The following is an 18,988-nucleotide window of genomic DNA, read 5'->3' as shown; positions in this document are numbered from 1 at the left end:
CGGGCTCTGCTCCCCAGGGTCCTGGGGCTTCGGCCGAAATTCAAAGGGCCCGCAGGTCGCTCACGGAGTTGAACGGGGTCCTCCAAGCCCCCTTCCTTCGGGGGTGCCCTCTGTCACTGCCTCCCCTCCTACTCTGTCACCCTCTTCTGCTGACTGTCCCGCTTCAGAATACCTCCTACCACCTCAGTGTCCCTCCTGGAAGCTTAGTGATCGCTGCCCCAGTGAAGTCTGTCTTGGAGCCTGAGCCACCGGGCCTGCTGAGTCCCCCACACCTGCCCCGAGCTCTGGTCCCCTATGTGGCTTGGTCAGCATTTCCTGAGCACGCTGCCTGTTCCCACCCTCCGGGCCTGGCTGCCGTCTCCCACTGCCCGTGAATCCCTGCTGGTCCGGGGCCAGGGGCAGGGGGGCACGTGGTTTTCCCGGTGGGTCTCTCCACCCAGATGGCCATGCTCTGGTTTACCGTCCTGGCAGCTCCTGGGGACACAGGGGCTGAACCAAGGTCTCCTGGGGCTCAAAGTCCCTTGACTGTCCTCTGATCTGCACTGGCTCAGGGCCCAGGACAGAGGGCAGCGCCCTGACCTTTGGACTGGCAGGCATTTCGTTTGTTTAATGACTCCAGCAGCTCCTTGTTGTGCCGTAGGGAAGGGCTACTGCACCAGCAAGACACGCGGTGACTCCCACTAGGCTTGTTTTCGATTCCTCTGGCTTCTAAAAGTCGGAGGGGAGAGAGGTTCCCTGTCAGACTCCACGGCATGGCTTTTGGAGAAAATATATTCTGTGTTTACTTTTTCTAAAATGAAAAATATCTTTTAAAGGGTTTCAAAGATTTGGTGGTGTTTGGTAGGTTCCTTTAGATTTCTAATGCAGTCAGGTCTTGGGGATTTCCTGGTTTTTGTTTGTTTTCTCTGATAAATCCAGTGGTGGCTAAATCTCCTTGGGAGAGTGTGGGGTGATTTCAGACTCCCTAACTCTCAAGTAATGAACACTTGAAGCGTATTCAGATTGCCCTGCTTACACAGGAGATGCATGTTGCTTTACATCCCAGCCATAGGTCATATTCCTTCTGTGAGCGTTGTCTTTAGCTGACCCCACTCCCCACCCACAAAGTAGTGCTCTGTCTCCCCGGCACTGCCTTTCCTGTGCCTGGGTCTGCTCTGACACTTACCATCCAATATGGCAACAAATTACCCTTCGAATTCGTCTATTCCTGAAGACAAGGATTGAGTCTTTCTCAACTTTGTGGTCTCCCTGTCTGGCATGGACTTTTACAGAACGCAGGCCACAGTGTTTAAATATTTGTTGACTACACGGGGGCTGTGTACGTAACCTTTTCCTTTAAATTTAATTGGACTTGCTCGGGGATCATGACATTGAAGTGAATACTATATAAAATGAGTACCAAAGAGACAAAATCTTTAAAAGATTACCTAAAGAAGCCATTGTCTTAAAAGAATGCTTTTATAGAGTAAATCATTACCAATTTATTAAATTTCATGAATCTGAAATTCATTTCAGTGGGTGTCAGTGGCCCTCTAGTGGCCGCAGAGGGTTAAAGCATTGGTTCCAGGCTCAGGGAAGGGAACTTCTCTCAAGATGGCTGCTTGAGAGAAAGGAAGAAAGGAGACAGAAGACAGGTGTTTGCAGCAGCAAAGGTGTGAGCCACTCAGACAGTAACTTGGCCTTTTATACAGACTCCTTAATACTCATCCTCTGTTTACAAAAGAAAGAAAGAAAGAGCCCAAAGTCTTAGGTGCTCGGGAAACCAAAACTACAGCTCCCTCTTCTGATCAAAGGAGATTCTGAAGATGTTTGGCGCCACTCCTGGAAAGTTAAACCCAGTGCAGGACAGAGAAGATAAGTCCTGTCTTCTTTACCTGCATAATTCACCTCTGCTCTGGACCAATGGGAAATACAAAGATAAGACTGCCTACTCTGTCTGTTTCAGAATATTATGACCAGTTTTGGCGCCATTTTCCGTCACGTGAAGCAGCTTATAAATCTGGATCTGGGAGAGTTGTTTGCACACCTAGATTCCCATAAGGGCCATCAGCAATGTGTCCTTTTCTATCAGGGCGCAGGGAGGAGGGAGAGGGGAGGGAGGCCCTCACGTCGGGCACATGCTTTTGGCGGGGGGAGGTGCCAAAAATGCAGTAATTGAGATAATAACATCTTTATGAAATATTTTAAAAATCAGAATGAATGCAAAATATCTATGTTGAACAAGATATCAACACATGTAAGGACAAGGTCAGTAGAACTGAGATTTCTTCCACCTCAGTCTACCACGTGGCTGGCGTGACACCGCTTTCTCTTTGCTCTTTTTTGTTAGGAAAGCAGAGTCTTCGGGTGATTAAGGGCCTGAATTACCTGGGCTTCAAACCAGGTGCTGCTGCTTCCTAGCTGCCTGACACTGAGCAAAGTTCATCACTTGAGTCCCTAAGTAAGAGTCATTGCTGGCTGGGTCCGACGGAGGAGAGGGGAGGAGGAGAGATTCGGGGTGTGAAAGGGATGCAGCCCACTGCTGCTGGCTTTGAAGATGGAGGAAGAAAACAGTGACTTTAGTTTTACAACCTCAAGGAACTGAATTTGCCTACAACCCAAATGAGCAAGGAACAGATATTCCTCCAGAGCCTACAGAAAGGATTGCGGCCCTGCTGACCCCCTGATTTTAACCTGGTGAGAGCCATGTCGGACTAATGACCTACAGAATTGTAAGATAGTAGATGTGTGTTGTTTCAAGTCATTAGCTTTGCGGGCATTTGTTGTGGCAACCATAGAAAATGAATAGTTTCCAAGTGGCGGGAGCTGGGGCAGAGCTCGGGGCCTGTCACCTGTGGTTCGCCAGGTGCTGGCAGTTAATACTAGGAAATGACACTAGACTGGCGAGTGAGGGATATGGGTGAGCATCAGTGTTGTCCGCCAGAGTTCTCAAAGAACAAGGTGGAAACACGAACGCACACAAAGTGGGGAGGGACGTGACGTAGCAATCCTACGGATTCTTTGTTCTGTAAGCCGACTAGGTATCCTTTCAGAAGTCACCAATAGATCACAATAAGTGGATTTCTGGTCCAAGCCCCAGGACATGCTGTGAGGGGTGTTTCAGATGCAGGCCGAAAACGGGTCGTCTCGTGGACGCAGGCGTGCCGTTCTGCTTGGTTGGCTCGTGTTTCAGTTAGTCGCTCACGAGGAACGTGTGTAGTGACGCTAAACGTTCCGTATTGGTTTCCTCTTTTCTGCCTTGAGGTGGAGCGTTAGAGCAAGTGTAAGAGGTAAATGAAATGGATGAACGGAGAGCAGAAAGTTATTACAACTGTGAGACAGGTGGCGCTGGACTCTCTGCTTGGAAAGAAACCTGCTTCCCTGTGAGCAGCTCTGGCATCTACTTCCTGGACCCAGAGAGGAGCTCCAAGCCATTAACCGCCTCTAGCCAATTATTCACAGCACCTTGGCCTCCTTTTCTTCTGGATCTTTTTCCTCTTTTCAGTCTACCATTTCCCTCAGGAGCCTCAGCCACTCCCGTGGCGTTACTGTTTGTATGTCACTTCCAAATCTTTTTGGAAGAAAGGATTTTCCAAATCTTCATTCAGTCTATATGTTCTTTTCTTTTTTCACAGAAAGGAGTTGATTATAGGGTATTAAATGGATTCTTTAAGAGTTTTTTTTGGTATTTTTTTAAAATTTAATTTTTTATTGAAATGTAGTTCATTTACAATGTTAAGGATTCTCTAAATTTTTTTTTTAAATTGAAATATAGTCAGTTTACAATATTATGTTAGTTTCTGGTGTACAGCATAGTGATTCAGATACACACACACACACACACACACACACACACCCCAATCTATTCTTTATTCAACATTTCCACCTAGATATCCCGTGGTATTTCAAAACGTAATACAGCCAAAATAGAACTCATTATCCCCCACCCAAAAATCCTGTCAGACTAAGCTCTTAATCTCTAGTTCTCTCTCCCTATCTCTGGTTCTCTGCTTTTCATCATTTGGTGAAGGGCTCGAGTCAGTAGTCTGTCATGGACCACAAGTTGGGACCTTCAAGTGATGCAACAATGCACCTTCATCCTTGTTTCCTGTGAGTGCATGGCCTGTAATTCTGTAAATTTTCACTTTTATGGACCACAACATGAGTTAATCAAGGGTTACTAAAATCAAGACTCTAGAAACTGAAAAGAGATCACTACCAGTGTGTACTGAGCTTTGTTTCAGGATTCTTCTAATAAAACTGGCTCGGCAGCTCTCATATCAGGTGAGCATAAACTCAAATATTTGGAGTGCTCACACTTTCAGGAAAAACCCTTTGTCACTTCACAGTTTTGTTTGGCAGTGACTGTTTCAGCTGCTTCATTTCTTGCCGTAACTATAAAGTACTGCTGTTTCTTCACTCTTACCAGTTTAGTCTGTCGTAAATTATCCCTAACCCTTGCTGTTGTAACCCTGCAATGGCAGTAAAGTTTATTTTTCAGCAGTTACATTCTTGTTCTATAATTTTCTAGTAACAGTTCTTTAATGGAAGAATGTGTGGAAAGTCAGACAGGAAAGACTTACATTCTAACTGCTAAAGCAGGTGTGTCCAGAATGTTCCCCCAAGTTTGCTTATGCAAATTGTCTGCCAGATGTAAGGACATTCCCCAGTTGTCTTCAACCCATCCCCTCCATGCTCTGCCTGTCCTCTCTAGATAGCCCCTCACTGAGTTCCTCACTGCTCTCAGAACCTCTGGGGACTGATGGTCCACGTAGGATGGGCGTGTCCTTGGAACAGAGCTTTCATTCTAGCCCCCCAGACGTTGTCTCTCCCTGTGCCGTTGCTATTCTGCAGGTCCCTGCCCTGTTGGACTGGCAGGTATTTCTCTGAAAAGCAATCTTCTTGAGAGCAGCCTCCTCTTTCTCTTATCTCTGTTCTTTGTGTGTATCTCTGCATCTGGTTTGTGCCACACTTTTGTCTGCGTTGTGGGAGGGGGTCACAGGCTGTGCTCCATTTTGTCCCATAGGAACCAGCATCCAGGTCACACGCACCTGACTGTCTCCCAGTGGTGGGCAGGTGCCACGCTGTCTGCTATCCCTTCAGGTACCGGAGATGGAGCTAGTGGAAGAGCCACAGAAAGATCACTTGAGGACTTACTCCTTTGTATTTTGAAGAACGTTATTATTTCCTCTTACCTATTGTTTTAATCCTCTAAAAGTAATTCTGATTTCAGATTGGCAGTTTCCAATTGTGGGAGGAGGAGATAGAGTGGGGATATTCTTAAAAAGCCCCCCAGAGAGTCTGTCATAAGATACAGAAGAGAAGGCAGCTCTGCCCCCTTCTCTCGAGAATTCCTCGTGTGGCACTTGGGTGGGGGGTGGCTGGGGTGGTCAGCAGAGCCAGAGGACTAGGACTCGGAGGGAGTGTCTGTTGGTGGGTGGGGTCAGGAGGAGAGGCTTGGAATCATGGATGGTCTCGCCAGCTGGAAGAGATCAAAGCTCAACCAACCAGCCCAGCTTTGTTTGAGCAGCTGATGGGAACCCGAGCGCGCACGCTTGAACCGATGAGACAAAGGGCCCTTACGCGGTTGGCGAGCAGAATGAAACAGCACCATAGGTACTTAGATGGGTCACACCCCAACAGCAGTCAAGAGAAAAAAGCCAAGGAGCAGAATGGTGGGAACAGCAGAGAGAGTGTGCCTGTATTTACACAGAAGGGAGGGGGAGACGCTTCGGGATGGGTGGCCGAGGGAAGAGGGCAGGGGGCACAAGCCTTTCTTGACACCGTGTGTCCTTCTGCAGCCTGTGTGCGTTAGTGCTATTTGCTCTGTTCTGCTCCCACGCGGTCCCTGCACCCTATTTGGGGATCCTTGCTTTAGACGCTCATATATTTTGTATATGTCTACCAGAAGTGGGAGATTCAAAGTTGCTGAAAAACCAAGACATGCTACTCTCTCTTGCTTTTTTCATTTTTATTACGTATGAGTTTGGCCTAGAGCGTGGGATTAGGGCAAATCGGCCGGCCTGTGACCTGGAGCAACCATTTCACCACTTCTCTGAATCTCAGTTTCCTCCTCTGTAAAGTGGACCAGCCGATCACACTTGCAGGTTCCTGCGGTGACAGAGGGTGATGCCCTGAGTTACTATGAAAATGCTGCCTGTTGGTCTTTTGGTTGCTCCTCTCCCTATCACTGAATGGTGACTTAGTAACTACTGCCATGTTAATAATTTTATGATCTTGGAACTAGAAACACTGTGTTCCCCTTAGTTTTGGATGATTTATAATTCGGTCTTTGTGGTAATGCATATGTTCGTTTCAGGTGTTAGAGATTTTCGTGTGTGTGTGTGTGTGTGAGAGAGAAAGAGAATTTTTGCAAGTGTGCAAGCTGAAATTCTTTCTGGAGTGATTAGAACATTTCTAACAGGAGGAAATCACCAGAGAAGGCACTTTTAAAATATAGATTTGAATGTTAGAGTGATTGAGTGGTGTTGAAGTTACGGTATACCAGGATGGAAAAGACAGCCTTCTACGGAAGGTGAAAGATGGTGCGTGAATATAGTGGCTTGGTTGTAGCTGACTCTTGAGAAAGGATATTGTGGGAAACAGACAGTTATGTAGGGCAGAAGGACTTAGAGAATTCTAGAAGTACGAGGTAGAGGGTTGAGATTTGTCTTTGAGAGGCAGTTTGGAACCACAGCGTATTTCTGAGTGGAGTAATGACATATTCAGAAGGACAATAAGCAGGTTGTTTACATTTTAGGAAATACTGGAAAATGCTTAAATAATGTTATAGATTCAATTACAGCCATACTGAAAATTTTCAACTCCTTAGGCTCAGTGAGTAACGAGTGTTTGAATCCAAGAGTCTCCCTTTAGGATAAATCTCTATTTACAGGAAAGAGTTTGTTTTGTCAGATACAGATACAAAATCAGGAGTGGGTCTCACAGTGGAAAGTGATGTTTTGCAGAGAATTTATGGAACCCAGCCCTAAATGCTTGGCTTGCCAGCGGCTGCACTGTGAATCAGGGTTGCAATAACTTAACTTTTACCCGGTGAAAACCTGTTAGGGACTCCTTAGAAGATAAGGTGACAAACTGTAAGTTTGCAAAGGAGTTTCTTGAAGAAATAGCTGGACTAACAGGACACTTGGGCTGTTCCCCTGAGTTGTCACCCAAGGGTTCTGTCCAAGGACTTAAATTTTCATCCGAGGCCCAACAGACGGCAGATAATGTGATTGCCTTAGTTACTTCTGTCTTACTTAGGGTTTTAAGGGGGGAACAGTGATCTGATTTGCACTTTTAAAAGTACCCCTTTTACTGTTGTGTGGAGAGCAGATGGGAGAGGAGGGAGAGGCTGGGGCCAGCAGGCAGAGAGCGTTGGTGGTGTGGGCCAGAGAGGGTGCAGTGGGGATGGAAAGAAGGAAAGATATTTGGGATTATTTGGAAGGGACAGCTGGTAAAATTTGTTGAAAAGTTAGATCGAGGTACAAACCGAGAGGGAGGTAGTGCTGCTTAAACCAGGGTGGAGAAGGCTGGAGGAGGGAATTTTTTGAGTGGTAGCAATTCAGTGTTTTGCTTTGAACGTGTTAGATTTAGGATGCTGCCAAAGACTCCTCCGTGCTGAAGGTAAACAGGATTCATGTATCAACGTTAGTAGGAGCCATGGGACCAGGGCAATCAACTAAGGAGAGGGTGTAGATGGAGAAGAGAAGAGGGCTGTGGACCAAGGTGTGAGACTTCCCACCCTTTAAAGGTCACGGCCACTGTCACTGCCGGGAGGTCAGGTACACCAGCGGGGGGCGGAGTAACTGGATCAGCCACGGAAGGTGTCTGTGGCCTTAGCAAGAGAAGGCGGGGAAGGACTAGGACGAAAGCTGCACGGAGGAGGTCAAGAGGAGAGAAGGGGCTCGGCAATGGTGTTATTTCTTAAGCTAGACGATGGGCTCATGAGTGTTTATTATTACAGTTTTGTTTGCCCGAAGAATTTCATAATGAAACCGTTCCAAGACAAAGAACGTTACCACTTATTCTAACACTTCTGTCTTAATTTGTGAAATTCTAGGAGTTAAAGTTAATTTAAAAGACATACTGCAAATTTTATGCCAGTGAGACAGTGCAATGAGCAGCAGCGGGGAAGAGGTCAGGGTCAAGGTGGAGAGAGGGAGCAGGAGAGCAGGTGAGGGCTGCCAGCAGTTACTACCACATATGCTATGCTCGTGTTCCACGCGTAGTATTGCTGTAATAGCAGCGATCTTGTCAGCTCTCGGAGTAGAAAAATAAGTCTGGAGTCTGGACTGGCTCTGTGGATTATTTAAAAAAAAAACCAACAAACGTTAAGAGGTAGAATAACTCGCTAAAGAACAAGCACAGTGTTAAGGGTTTTGACCCACGTAACCAGGTTCTCCTGCTTGGCGATTCTGTCAACTGTGATTTCCTCTTGCAGAGAATCAGCTTCTCTGATCCATCACACCTTTAACAGGCATGAGTGAATTCTTTAAAATATTCAAAATAATCCAGGAGAGGCAGAAAAGGAGAATCATAGGAATGAAAAACACGAGACAAATAAGAAGGTTGGAGTGGCTGTATCAATAGAAGATAAAGAAAATTTCAAAGCAAAATATACTACTGGAGATAAATAAGGGCATTTCATAATAATAAAACAGCCCATTCAACAGGAAGACATGCCAGCGTACGCACCTGTATGCGCTCAATAACAGAGCTTCAAAATCCGTACGGTGAAAATTGACAGAATTAAAGGGAGAAGGAGACAATTCCATAAAATAAGTTATGATTCTTACATTTTTCTCTCAAGAAATTGGAGCAACTAGACAAAAATTCAGCAAAGACGCACATGATCTGCCCCTTGTGGCCGGTGCTCCTAGAAAGGTTGTCTACTCCATATTTGGGGTCTCAGTGGTACCAGGCCAAAGGAACCAGCACAAAGGGCTTGCTGCCGATCTAACTGCAATGATTTGAGCTTCGGAAAGAAAATGGTGCCTGCAATTCAAATAAGACACATTTCTGAAGGTCTGTGAATTTGTGATGATGCTCAGGAAAGAAAAAGTTAATATTGAATACATCAAAAAGCACTGTGAATGCACTAAGGCCTGTTTGATTTTTATTGGTCTTTAAAAGTAGGGGAGTGTTCTTGTCTGTGTGCATGAGTGGTTATTCTTTTAGGTCCATGTCTCTTTATGAAGCAGGGGTGTGTTCTTGTTTGGTAGCATTGCCTTGGTGAACGAGCCTAAACAAAGGTTATTATGTGATGGTGAAATTTCTTGACAGCATATTTCAAAGAATATGACAATATCATAATCGGGTCAGATGGACCTGAAGAAAAACAGAGGGAGCAGGTGTTTGTGTGGGGGCTGCCGGCCATTCCTAGCAGAACGAAAGGGAGTGAAGAAAGTGACGGTATTTTAGAGGGTCCATGCATGTAGAGAGGGCACGTGTGATCTCTTCATTAAGGTCACCTGTCCTGCGAGGGGCGGGAATGAATAATGCCTCAATGTAACATCCCTGTGCAGGGGCCCTGTGGGATGATAGTATGTGGTCTGGCATTTCTCCCAAGGAATAACACATCTTTAGTGGAGAGAGGGGGGATGTATATAAAATTAAGAGGTGTAACAGGCAGAATCTGGTGGACTAAAACTGCAATACCAGTTCAAGTTCTTTGTCTCAAGAACATAAAGACACTTGCTCCCCACGGGGCATGACTTCCCTCTGCTGAGTACTGTGCTCCATGCCTGCCTTCTAATTTCTCAGTCTTTTTTATTACTCTCCACCATCTGTTCCCCAAAACTGAAGAACATTTGTGTACAGATGAGAATTTTCCTCAAGTGAGGCAGAACAGACAGCAGGCTGTAAATATTTTATACTTTCCAGGATCATTTTCTTTCAGAGTATTAAGAATTCATGCCAACAGTTGATAATGGGTTATCTGAAGAATGCTTTGCTTAGTAAAACATTTGTCTTGGTAAAGGATAGGAGGAAAGAACTTGAACATGATTCAGAGCTGAGATTTCAAAGTGCTAGCGCATCATTTAATTCGTTGTGGTAGACTCACCCATTAGCAAAATTTGAAAATTTCCTCTCTGACTTTTTCTTCAGCAATTTTTTGGGGAAACCATCTCCAACTTACAGGAAAGTGCAAATAATTGCAGTACAAAGAACTCTTTCCTTACACCATCTTGACAAGCTGCTGACATATCACATTACTTCCAAGTCCTGTGGTACCTGCTTCCTACTTCCTACAAACAAGGGTATTCTCCTGCTTTTATGTGCTGAATCGTCTCCCCAGAATTCATATGTTGAAATCCTAATGCCTAGGACCTCAGAATGTGACTGTATTTGGAGACAGAGTCTTGAATAGGGTGATTAAGTTGAAGTGAGATCATAGGGGTAGATCCTAATCCAATATGGTGCCCTCATAAGTAGAGGAGATCAGGACGTGGACACACACACACAGGAGACCACGAGAGGACAGGGGGAGAAGACGGCCATCTACAAGCCAAGGAGAGAGGCCTCAGGAGGACCAGCTCTGCTCATACCTTGATCCCAGGGGCTTCTAGATTCCAGGACTGTGAGAAAATAAGTTTCTGTTGTTTGGCCACTCAATTTGTGGTGCTTTGTTATGGCAGCCCTTGCAAGCTAATGCACCTGCACAGCCACAGTGTACAATCACAGTACACAACCATGGTACACATACCACACATGACCACAGTACACATATGTGTTAAATCCACATTTATTTCTACATCCATCCATGTGAATTAGCAGGTTCTCCCCACTCCTCCGTCTCTCATCCAGCAACACAAGGCTCACTGTCGCTTTCTCCCTTTCCACGTTTGCAGCTCTCGTCTCCGACATTGAACTTGGCTCCCCTCATACATCTAATGGTCAAATGGCTTTCTCCGCATGTGGCCAGTCTCTCCGCAGCCCCCCGGTGACCCCTCCTTACCCACTTGAGCTCTGATACCTCTCCCAACAGATCTGAGTGGCGCCCTCCTTCCTCCTCACCTGTCTGGACTCACACCCCACAGCAGCACCGCCGCTCCCCACTCAGATGCCGAGACCCCCACACACCCCTCAGCCCCTATGGATGCTTTCTCATGCTTCTTCAGCTCTGACCCTCACCCCAGGCCACGTCTCCACTTGAAGGCATCCTACCCGCCGTCACCCCTCCTCTGGACACCCCTAGTCCTCCTGGCCCACCCCCACTTATGGAGATGTCTACCTTGTCTGGTCACAACTAATGGCTATTTTTTTCTCCACACTGATTTGATTGTGCAGTGATGGGGCCAGCTTTCCTTGGGTAAGAATTATGTGCTAACTCACGAAATTTCACCTTGTGAAGACTCACTCACAACAGGGCACCCACGATCGTGTGACTGTGTTAGAAGACCTCCATAAACCGTGTTGGAACATGTCACAAGGCTCTTGCTTGTAGCCCCAGGAGTGACTGAGCCCCTCCAACTTTCTTCCCCTCCACTGACCACAGGTGGGAAAAAGAGCCGCTAACATTTTCTGGGCCGTCTAACCTTAGTGTGAGATGTCAGCAGCTTGTAAGTCACTCTTCAGGGAGCTGAAATGTATGTACCCATCTGGTGGGCTGAATTCTTGGTTTCTTGATAATATAGAACTTACATGACAGTCAAGTGCAAGTGGATCTTTGCTTTATTGATACAGCGGTCTAACCCTCAATTCTGTGATTGTTATAATTCTTAGACCCAGTCTGTGTGTCTTTTGTAGCTTTCAAATATGGTGGATCTTCTCCACCTTAAAATTCCTTTCTTGACTCTCCCAACCATTTCTGTGTTCTGCCTTTGTAGTTCCGTCTTTTGTTACCTGACTTGCAGGCATGAATTCTCCCATCGGTCAATCTGAACTTCCTCTCATTCCTCTTCCTCTTGACACCCCTGAAGCACGTGCCGCTGCCCCCGTTCGCTTCCTGGAGACCCCCCCCTTTGGGTTTCTGGATCATCTTCCTGTGGTTTCTATAACAAATTACCACAAACTGGGCGGTTTAACACAGCAGAAGTGTATTCTCACTTCTGGAGACCAGAGTCCGAGGTACAGGTGTTGGCTGGGTTGTGTTCCCGCTGAAGGCTCTCGGTGGGGATCCCTCCCTATCTCTTGCAGCTTCTGGTGGCTCCAGGCATCCCTCGGTGTTCCTTGGATTGCAGCTGCACCCCTCCAATCTCTGCCTCTGCCTGCACGTGGCCTTCCTGCATGCGTCCTTCTCTGTGTTCTCTCATTGGATGTAGGGCTCACCCTAACCCTGTATGATCTCATCTCAATTCTTACCTGAATCGCATCTTCAGAGAACCAATTTCTGATTAAGGTCACATTCTGAGGCTCCAGATGAATGTGAGCTTGGGGGGACACTCGTAACTCAGTGCAGGGTCAGTGTGGGGCTTGTCTTTGATTCTCAGCATCCATCTCAGCTCTGACCGCAGTGACCATCAGACAGTTGTTCTTCATCCACAGCCACATCCTCAGTGAGATGGAGATGCTCATGCTCATTCTCATGGCTCATGGGACCCTTGGAGGATGCACGTGCACAGTATGCAGTTCTGGTCTCCAGTCCTGAGCTGTGCAGAGTCTGATGAGTTCAGCTGTCTGCCCTCTGTCCCGACGTGCCTGACACCGACATCCATCATGTCCAGTGTGAACTCATTTTCTCTCTGTCCCTCTGTCCCCCGCCAGCCAGGTCCACCTCCCAGCTCCTCCCCTGTGCCAGAGGCATCTTTATTTTTATAATGATCCAAGCTAAAATTTTTAGGGTCATCTAGGATGTAGCAATTGGAGAATTTACGGTGATGAAAGAGAAGCAGCATGCCCTGTTCTCGGCTGGCTGGGGAAGGAAATGATGGGGGATACTTTCCTTTTAAGGCATAGTACCCGTATTTGGGTAAATTATAAGTTAGCTCAGACTTGCTAAGTAATGTGTTATTGTAAATTATTATATCATTCACAGCTTCAAATAAAATAATTAAAATTTTTTGCTACTCTCCAAGCATTTAAAAACCAAACCCAATAGTTCTCACTAACCAGCAGGCAGGTCATTTATAGAGGGCAAGTAACAAGGAAAAAAGAGTTTAAAAAATGGCATTTGACAAAGTAGGAGGGGGATGAAGGGCACATTTTTCTTTAAAAATATACTGCTGTGGTGGTGTTGAGATTTCTCCCAACTTCTCATTTCTACATTATTCTTCGGCTTTTTACACTGCATACTTGGATTACATGCATAGACTGTCCCTGGAAAATAAAATGGAATTCTTGTGGACGGACATTTCCTACTGTATAGAAAAATGTGGCATTTAATTCCAAAACTTCTGGTCTTTGTCAATGTGAGCAGTTATTTTTGAACAAAGCAAGTAGATGAAGTGGTCATTGCAGACCATGTTTACGAGCCTTCTATGTTCCGAACCTCATGCTCAGCTGGAGAAGTATGTTCACCCCGACCCTCACTCTTCCTGGTCTCTATGTCACCTGCGGATAAACTGACACTCAGAGAGGTTAAGGAAAACTATCCGTGTCATTCAGCCACGTCAGAGGCAGAACCAGGATTCCACTTCTGGGTCTCCTTACCTCTAAAGCTGTGCCCCTAACTGCCTGACCATAAAACGTTGACTGATTTTCGCGTCATAGTTGAACACTTTCTTGATTTTTACAGTGCTGTCAGGGTTTCTGACTTCTTTACTGAAAGAGGGGAGATGTAGATTGTCTGATAATTGATTTCTGTGATGTTCCCGCAGCCAAAAGCTGCACAGAGGAGCATCTCTCTTTCTCCTGCTTTGCTCCTGGACCCTCTGTCCAGTACACTGTAGGGGAGCTTGAGATCGGAGCCCTGCCTGCCCCACTCCTCATGCTCCTGAGACTGGGTGTTATAATAATGAACAAGGCCAGTGAGAGAAGATAATCATAAAAATAAAATGTTCTGTGCAGTGGGTGAGCACAGATTTCATAGCACAAAGAAACCATTTCTTCTTTCCAGTTATAAATCCGGACCATGAGTTTTAAAATACAGTTGAACTGAAGGACAAGGTTTTAAGACAGACACACAGCTTTAAAACTTCTCCAAATGGTTCTGCTCAATATAATTTCAAACAGGTATTTGAATGGCATATTAAAAATACTTCAGAGCTAAGGATTTATTTATTTATTTTTTGCTATGTAGATTACTTTGACCAAAAGATAGAATCTAATTGAGCTAAACCCTTAAAGCCCATTAAACAATTCTGTCTTCTTTCTTGTTCTGCAAATATGCTCAGATCTGAAGGTTTGTCTCCAATAAATTGTAATGTACTATTGGTTTCTTTGAGTACTGCTTCAGAATGTCACAATTTCCATAAAGAGCCTAAGGGTATTTCTAAAGTCTGTTGCAGGTAAGCAGAAAAAGATCACATGTGGGATTTCCCTGTGGTAACCATGTCACAAGGACTTCACTGTAGCACCTGTAAAAGGCATTAAAGTAGACAAAGACCTGAATTATCTTTTTGAACGCAAGAAAGTTGCTGTGGTCTTAACCTGGAGCAGATGGATGACGGTGGCTGTCACCTACTGTTAAATCGCTGTGGTTATTTCTAACCAAGGCTTCTGCTGTCTGATCAGCCACCTTACAGAGCACCGTCATTATGGAGTAATGTTGTCTGTGGTTAGTGGTTCTCAGGGGAAAGGAGAGACAGCTGTAGGAAAGTCAAGGGTTTTGTGGCACTTGGTCAGCTGCAGCCTGCTCCCTGTTACTTTCTGACACTGGGCTTTCAATGGTCCTTGGCCATGGGGAAGGCTCGGCTGGAGAAGCTCAGCCTGTCCTTCCCTCCGGGCACACAGGAGCCCAACATAAGCTGCACTCAAGGCAGCCTTCTTTGCTCTCACCAGGTGGTGTCAAATAATTTACCTCTGCAGCAGGCTAATTGTCCTTCCGAAACTGAGTCGCCGTCTGTGTGGCAGTTTCTATTAAATGACCGCAGATGGCGTGTTAGCAGATGGGAGCGGACCCCCAGGAAGCCTGGCTGTGGAGGGGCCAGGACGTCACGTTTGAGACCCAGAGAAATAAGTGCTAAATGCAGCCTCTCCCGGGGATGCCAGCTTCTCTGGGCTGTGTGTTTACTGAGTCCCTGCCGAGGCTCTGGGCCCCAGTGAGAAGACCCCTAGTTAGAGAGACAGCGACACACACTGGAAACGCAGAGAGAGGTGAGGCCGCTCAGCAGGTGGAGCTGATGCTGGGTGCTCCCTTGGCCCCTTGTTCCCAATTCACCCATATTACTTGGACCTGAATCCATTAAAAATGACAGATTCTTGGGCCCTGTTGTGGATTAAATGGTGGCCCCTCCAGAAAAGACATGTCGCTGCTTGAATCTCTGGACCCTGTGATTGTGACCTTATTAGGAAAGAGTCTCTTGCAGATGTAGTGAAAGATCCTGAGATGAGACCGTCCTGGAGGACACAGTGCACCCTAAACCCCACGGCAGGTGTCTTTGTAAGGGGAGAGAAGGGGAGACACGGAGAGAGAAGGCTGTGTGATGAGGGGGGCAGGCACCGCACTGATGCAGCACCGCCCAGGAGCACCTGGAACCAGCAGAGGTGGAAACAGGCACCCTGCGCTTGCTTTTCCCACTGAGCCTCTGAGGGGCGTGGCCCCGCCCGCAGCTGGACCTCGGTTTCGGGTCTCCATCGCCGCCTGTAAGCCAGGTGTGGCCATTTGTTCTGGCCCAGCAGATTGGTACACGCCCCGCCCCAGTCCTGCCGAAAGAGACTCCGCGGGGGTGAGATCCGGTTTCACAAAGTCCTAGAGCGTTCTGATGGTCAGGTTTGAAAAATACCCCCTGCGTCACTGGTCTGACTGGGAGGTTCTTGACGCCTAGTGTTCGTAGAATCACCCGGAGGGCTTAAAAACCCCACCTGCCTGAGCCACGCCCCCAGGTACTGGGAGGGCGGAGCTGAGCCGAGCCCGGGGATGGGGGCACGTTAGAGACGCTAACGGCACAGATGTCACCCAGGTGGAGGTGGGTCCTGTTGGTCCTGGTTCCACCCGACTCCCCGGCAGCCCCGCTCTGGCCGCTTTGCTCACCTCATCCTCCTGCCCTTTCTCCCTCCGCTGGTGCCTTTTGTTTAAAGAGCAGCACTGTTTACATGCAGATCGCACCGGAGTTCTGACATTGTGTGTGTCGACTGAAATAAAGTCGCGCAAGGCGGGAGTTTTACTTGGAGCAAAGTGAGGACCACAGCCCGGGAGACAGCATCTCAGAGAGCTCTGAGTAAGTGCTCCGCAGAGGCGGGGAAGGTCAGTATTACACACGATTTCAGTGAAGGGGGACGTGCCGTCAAGCACATGTTGAGCAGAGGCTTCCTGCTGGTCACGACGAGCAGGTGTCCCTGTTAGCGATGGCAGTGCTTTTCTAGATATGAGGAGGACGCAAGAATCGGGGTCATTAAATCTTCTGAAAATGTCTAACTATCCGAAGGCCTGTTCTGCCAGTCTTCCCAGAGCACAGAGCGCCCCATTCCTGATCTCCATCCTGAACTCCTTTCAGGGAGTTTGGAAGTCAGTGGCTGCGGCGGCCCGTGATTTAATCCTCGTAGAGGTAGATGGCAAGTGCCAGTTTCCAGCTGGCACGTGCCTGGCCACCACCGTGCCCTCCAGGCGCCCCTCCAGCCCGTGGGGGAGAGCCGTGCCGCGCTTTTTATCACCGTGGCCCCGCTGTGCTTGCCCCCCCAGCTGTGATGTCTTCTCGACCTGTTTTGCGTTTTTTCTTTAGTTTGGTTTCCATCATTTTGACCCCGATGGGCCCAGGTGTAGTTTTCTTTGTTTTCCTCTCTCACTGAGCTTCATAGGCTCGTGGGCTGTTGCTTTTCATTCAATTTGGAATTGTTTTGGCTGCTGTGTCTTCAAGTATTTTTTTTCCTGCCCATTTCCTCTTTTTCCTCTCTTCCTAGGTCTCTAATTTTTTTGTCTGTAAAGTGTCACCTCTATGTTAAGGAGTCCCAGAGCCGTGTCCCCATTCCTGGCCTCTTCTGAGGGCAGAGTTTGCAGCTGAACACTGGGCATCTGTGTTTCGGTGGCATTTCAAAGTCCAGAACTGAGCTTGTCAGATCAGTCCCCAAAACCTCTTCTCTATTCTATGCCGGCAACTTTTACAGCCACTTTGACACCATCATTCTCCTCAAATAGAAGATTAGACACCTTCAGGCAGTGCTCTCCAAACTTGTGGTTGTTCCTCGGGTTGTAAACACATTCTGTGTGTGTGTGTGTGGTGGGGGGAGGGTCTACAATCGAGTAACGTGAGCCACCTTCATTCTAGCTCCCCCTTGGAGGCTGACCATGGTAAATCGCCATATAAATGCCCTTGAAGTCCTGCGGTCGAGAAGCCTTTTAAACTTCAGTTAAAAGTTAAAATAGCACTCAGTTTTTCAAAATTACTTGGTGACAAAAGTCTTCTCCTAAATACAAATCCGATAACATCCATGGGGTGAATTTTGAGAACCATTCCCTCAGGACCATCTTTGGCTAAGACCCATGCTGTGTGTGTTCCCATTCCTCACAGATTCTCCCTCCTGGCATCCCCCGGCCGTGTTTCTGCCTCGGTGTCCCCACGTCTGTCGCCTCTCTGTTGGGCCTCCACCACCTCCTGTGATCACTGCACGGGCTGTGAGCAGGTCTCCCTCTCTGTTAGCGTTAGGGAGATGGGTGGGCTCCTCCGTGTCACTGAGTGGCTTAGTGAAACGACGCATCTCCAATTCTATGCTTCTTCCCATTGGTGAGACCCATTCTCACCTCTCCCGATCCAGTGAGACCCACAGGATCCATCTTGCAGGACTTAAATCAGGAAGAAGGAACATAAATGTTTGTAAGTCTTTATTACAGTCTGTTAAGGAGCAAATAGGGAGAAGATGAGGGGATGGAGACGGGAGGAGGGAGGCTGGAGAGAAGAGAGGCAGGGTGATGGAGAGGGGGGCACACCGAGGAGAAAAACGTGGGGAAAACTGAGGTTTGATGGATTCTAAAGGAGAGTTAGAGATTGCATCCGCTGCTTCCCGGGGACACGAGCTTGTGTGTGAAGTCACCTGGATACTGAAGTGTGTGGCCTTGCGTGCCTGTCGCTCAGAGCTCCCCTCCCTGGAAGCCCAAAGCTCTAGTCCAGACTCTGGAGGTTGCAGGTGTCCTCTGTGTGGGAGGAACACCAGCAGCCCACTTATAAACATCCTCAGGGCTGCAGCCCCAGGAACCAAATCAAGAACACTTCAAAGACCGGAAGCGATCAAGCCAAGGGCTGTACACACGTCCCCTGCTGTTAAAGTGTAAGGCGAGCCCGTAAGAGCCAGGGCTGCCAGGTGGCACCACTAATGAGGAATTCCGCCCGGGTCTTAGCACGCGCATTAGTGTGCCCAGGTTACACAAATTAGAAATAAAGAAAGCTGGCATTATTAATAACACCAATAACGATGCCATCACATTTTATAAAGACAAAAATGAACACTTTCATAATTCTTTGATATGAAGAATAATGAACCTATTACAATCCAATTATATTACTTGAAACTATTTAAAATGACATATATTATTTTTATGTATGATGTCCATTTTGTATAACTATAGGTTAAATACAAATTGATATCAATGACTGTGACATTTAGCTTAATAGGTTTGTGGTTTTCATCTGAATTGTTCCTAAACAAAATTGGCAGCATTCACTGGCCAGCCTGTCACACAGCAGCCAGCAGCTTCCTGGAAAGACATAACAGCTGGCTTTCATCTTCTGTGCCCATTTGGTTCCTTGAGAAATCAATACATCGTCCTTCGAGTCTCCTCCGTAGGCAGAAAGCCATGCACCTCACTTGGCCTGCATTTGTTTTATAGCATTTACTCCTCTCTGAAACCGTACTGACCATTTTGCTTAAATAAATGAGCACTCCCATTTCCACGTTCTCACGTGGCAGGAGCAGGAAGCAAATGTGGACAATGAATTCGCATAAAGGAGGCTCCCCTGGGACTAGAGTGTCACCA

This window comes from Camelus dromedarius, chromosome 28 (genome assembly GCF_036321535.1).
Source record: "Camelus dromedarius isolate mCamDro1 chromosome 28, mCamDro1.pat, whole genome shotgun sequence".
NCBI lineage: Eukaryota > Metazoa > Chordata > Mammalia > Artiodactyla > Camelidae > Camelus > Camelus dromedarius.
Note: the sequence above shows the minus strand (reverse complement) of the source record.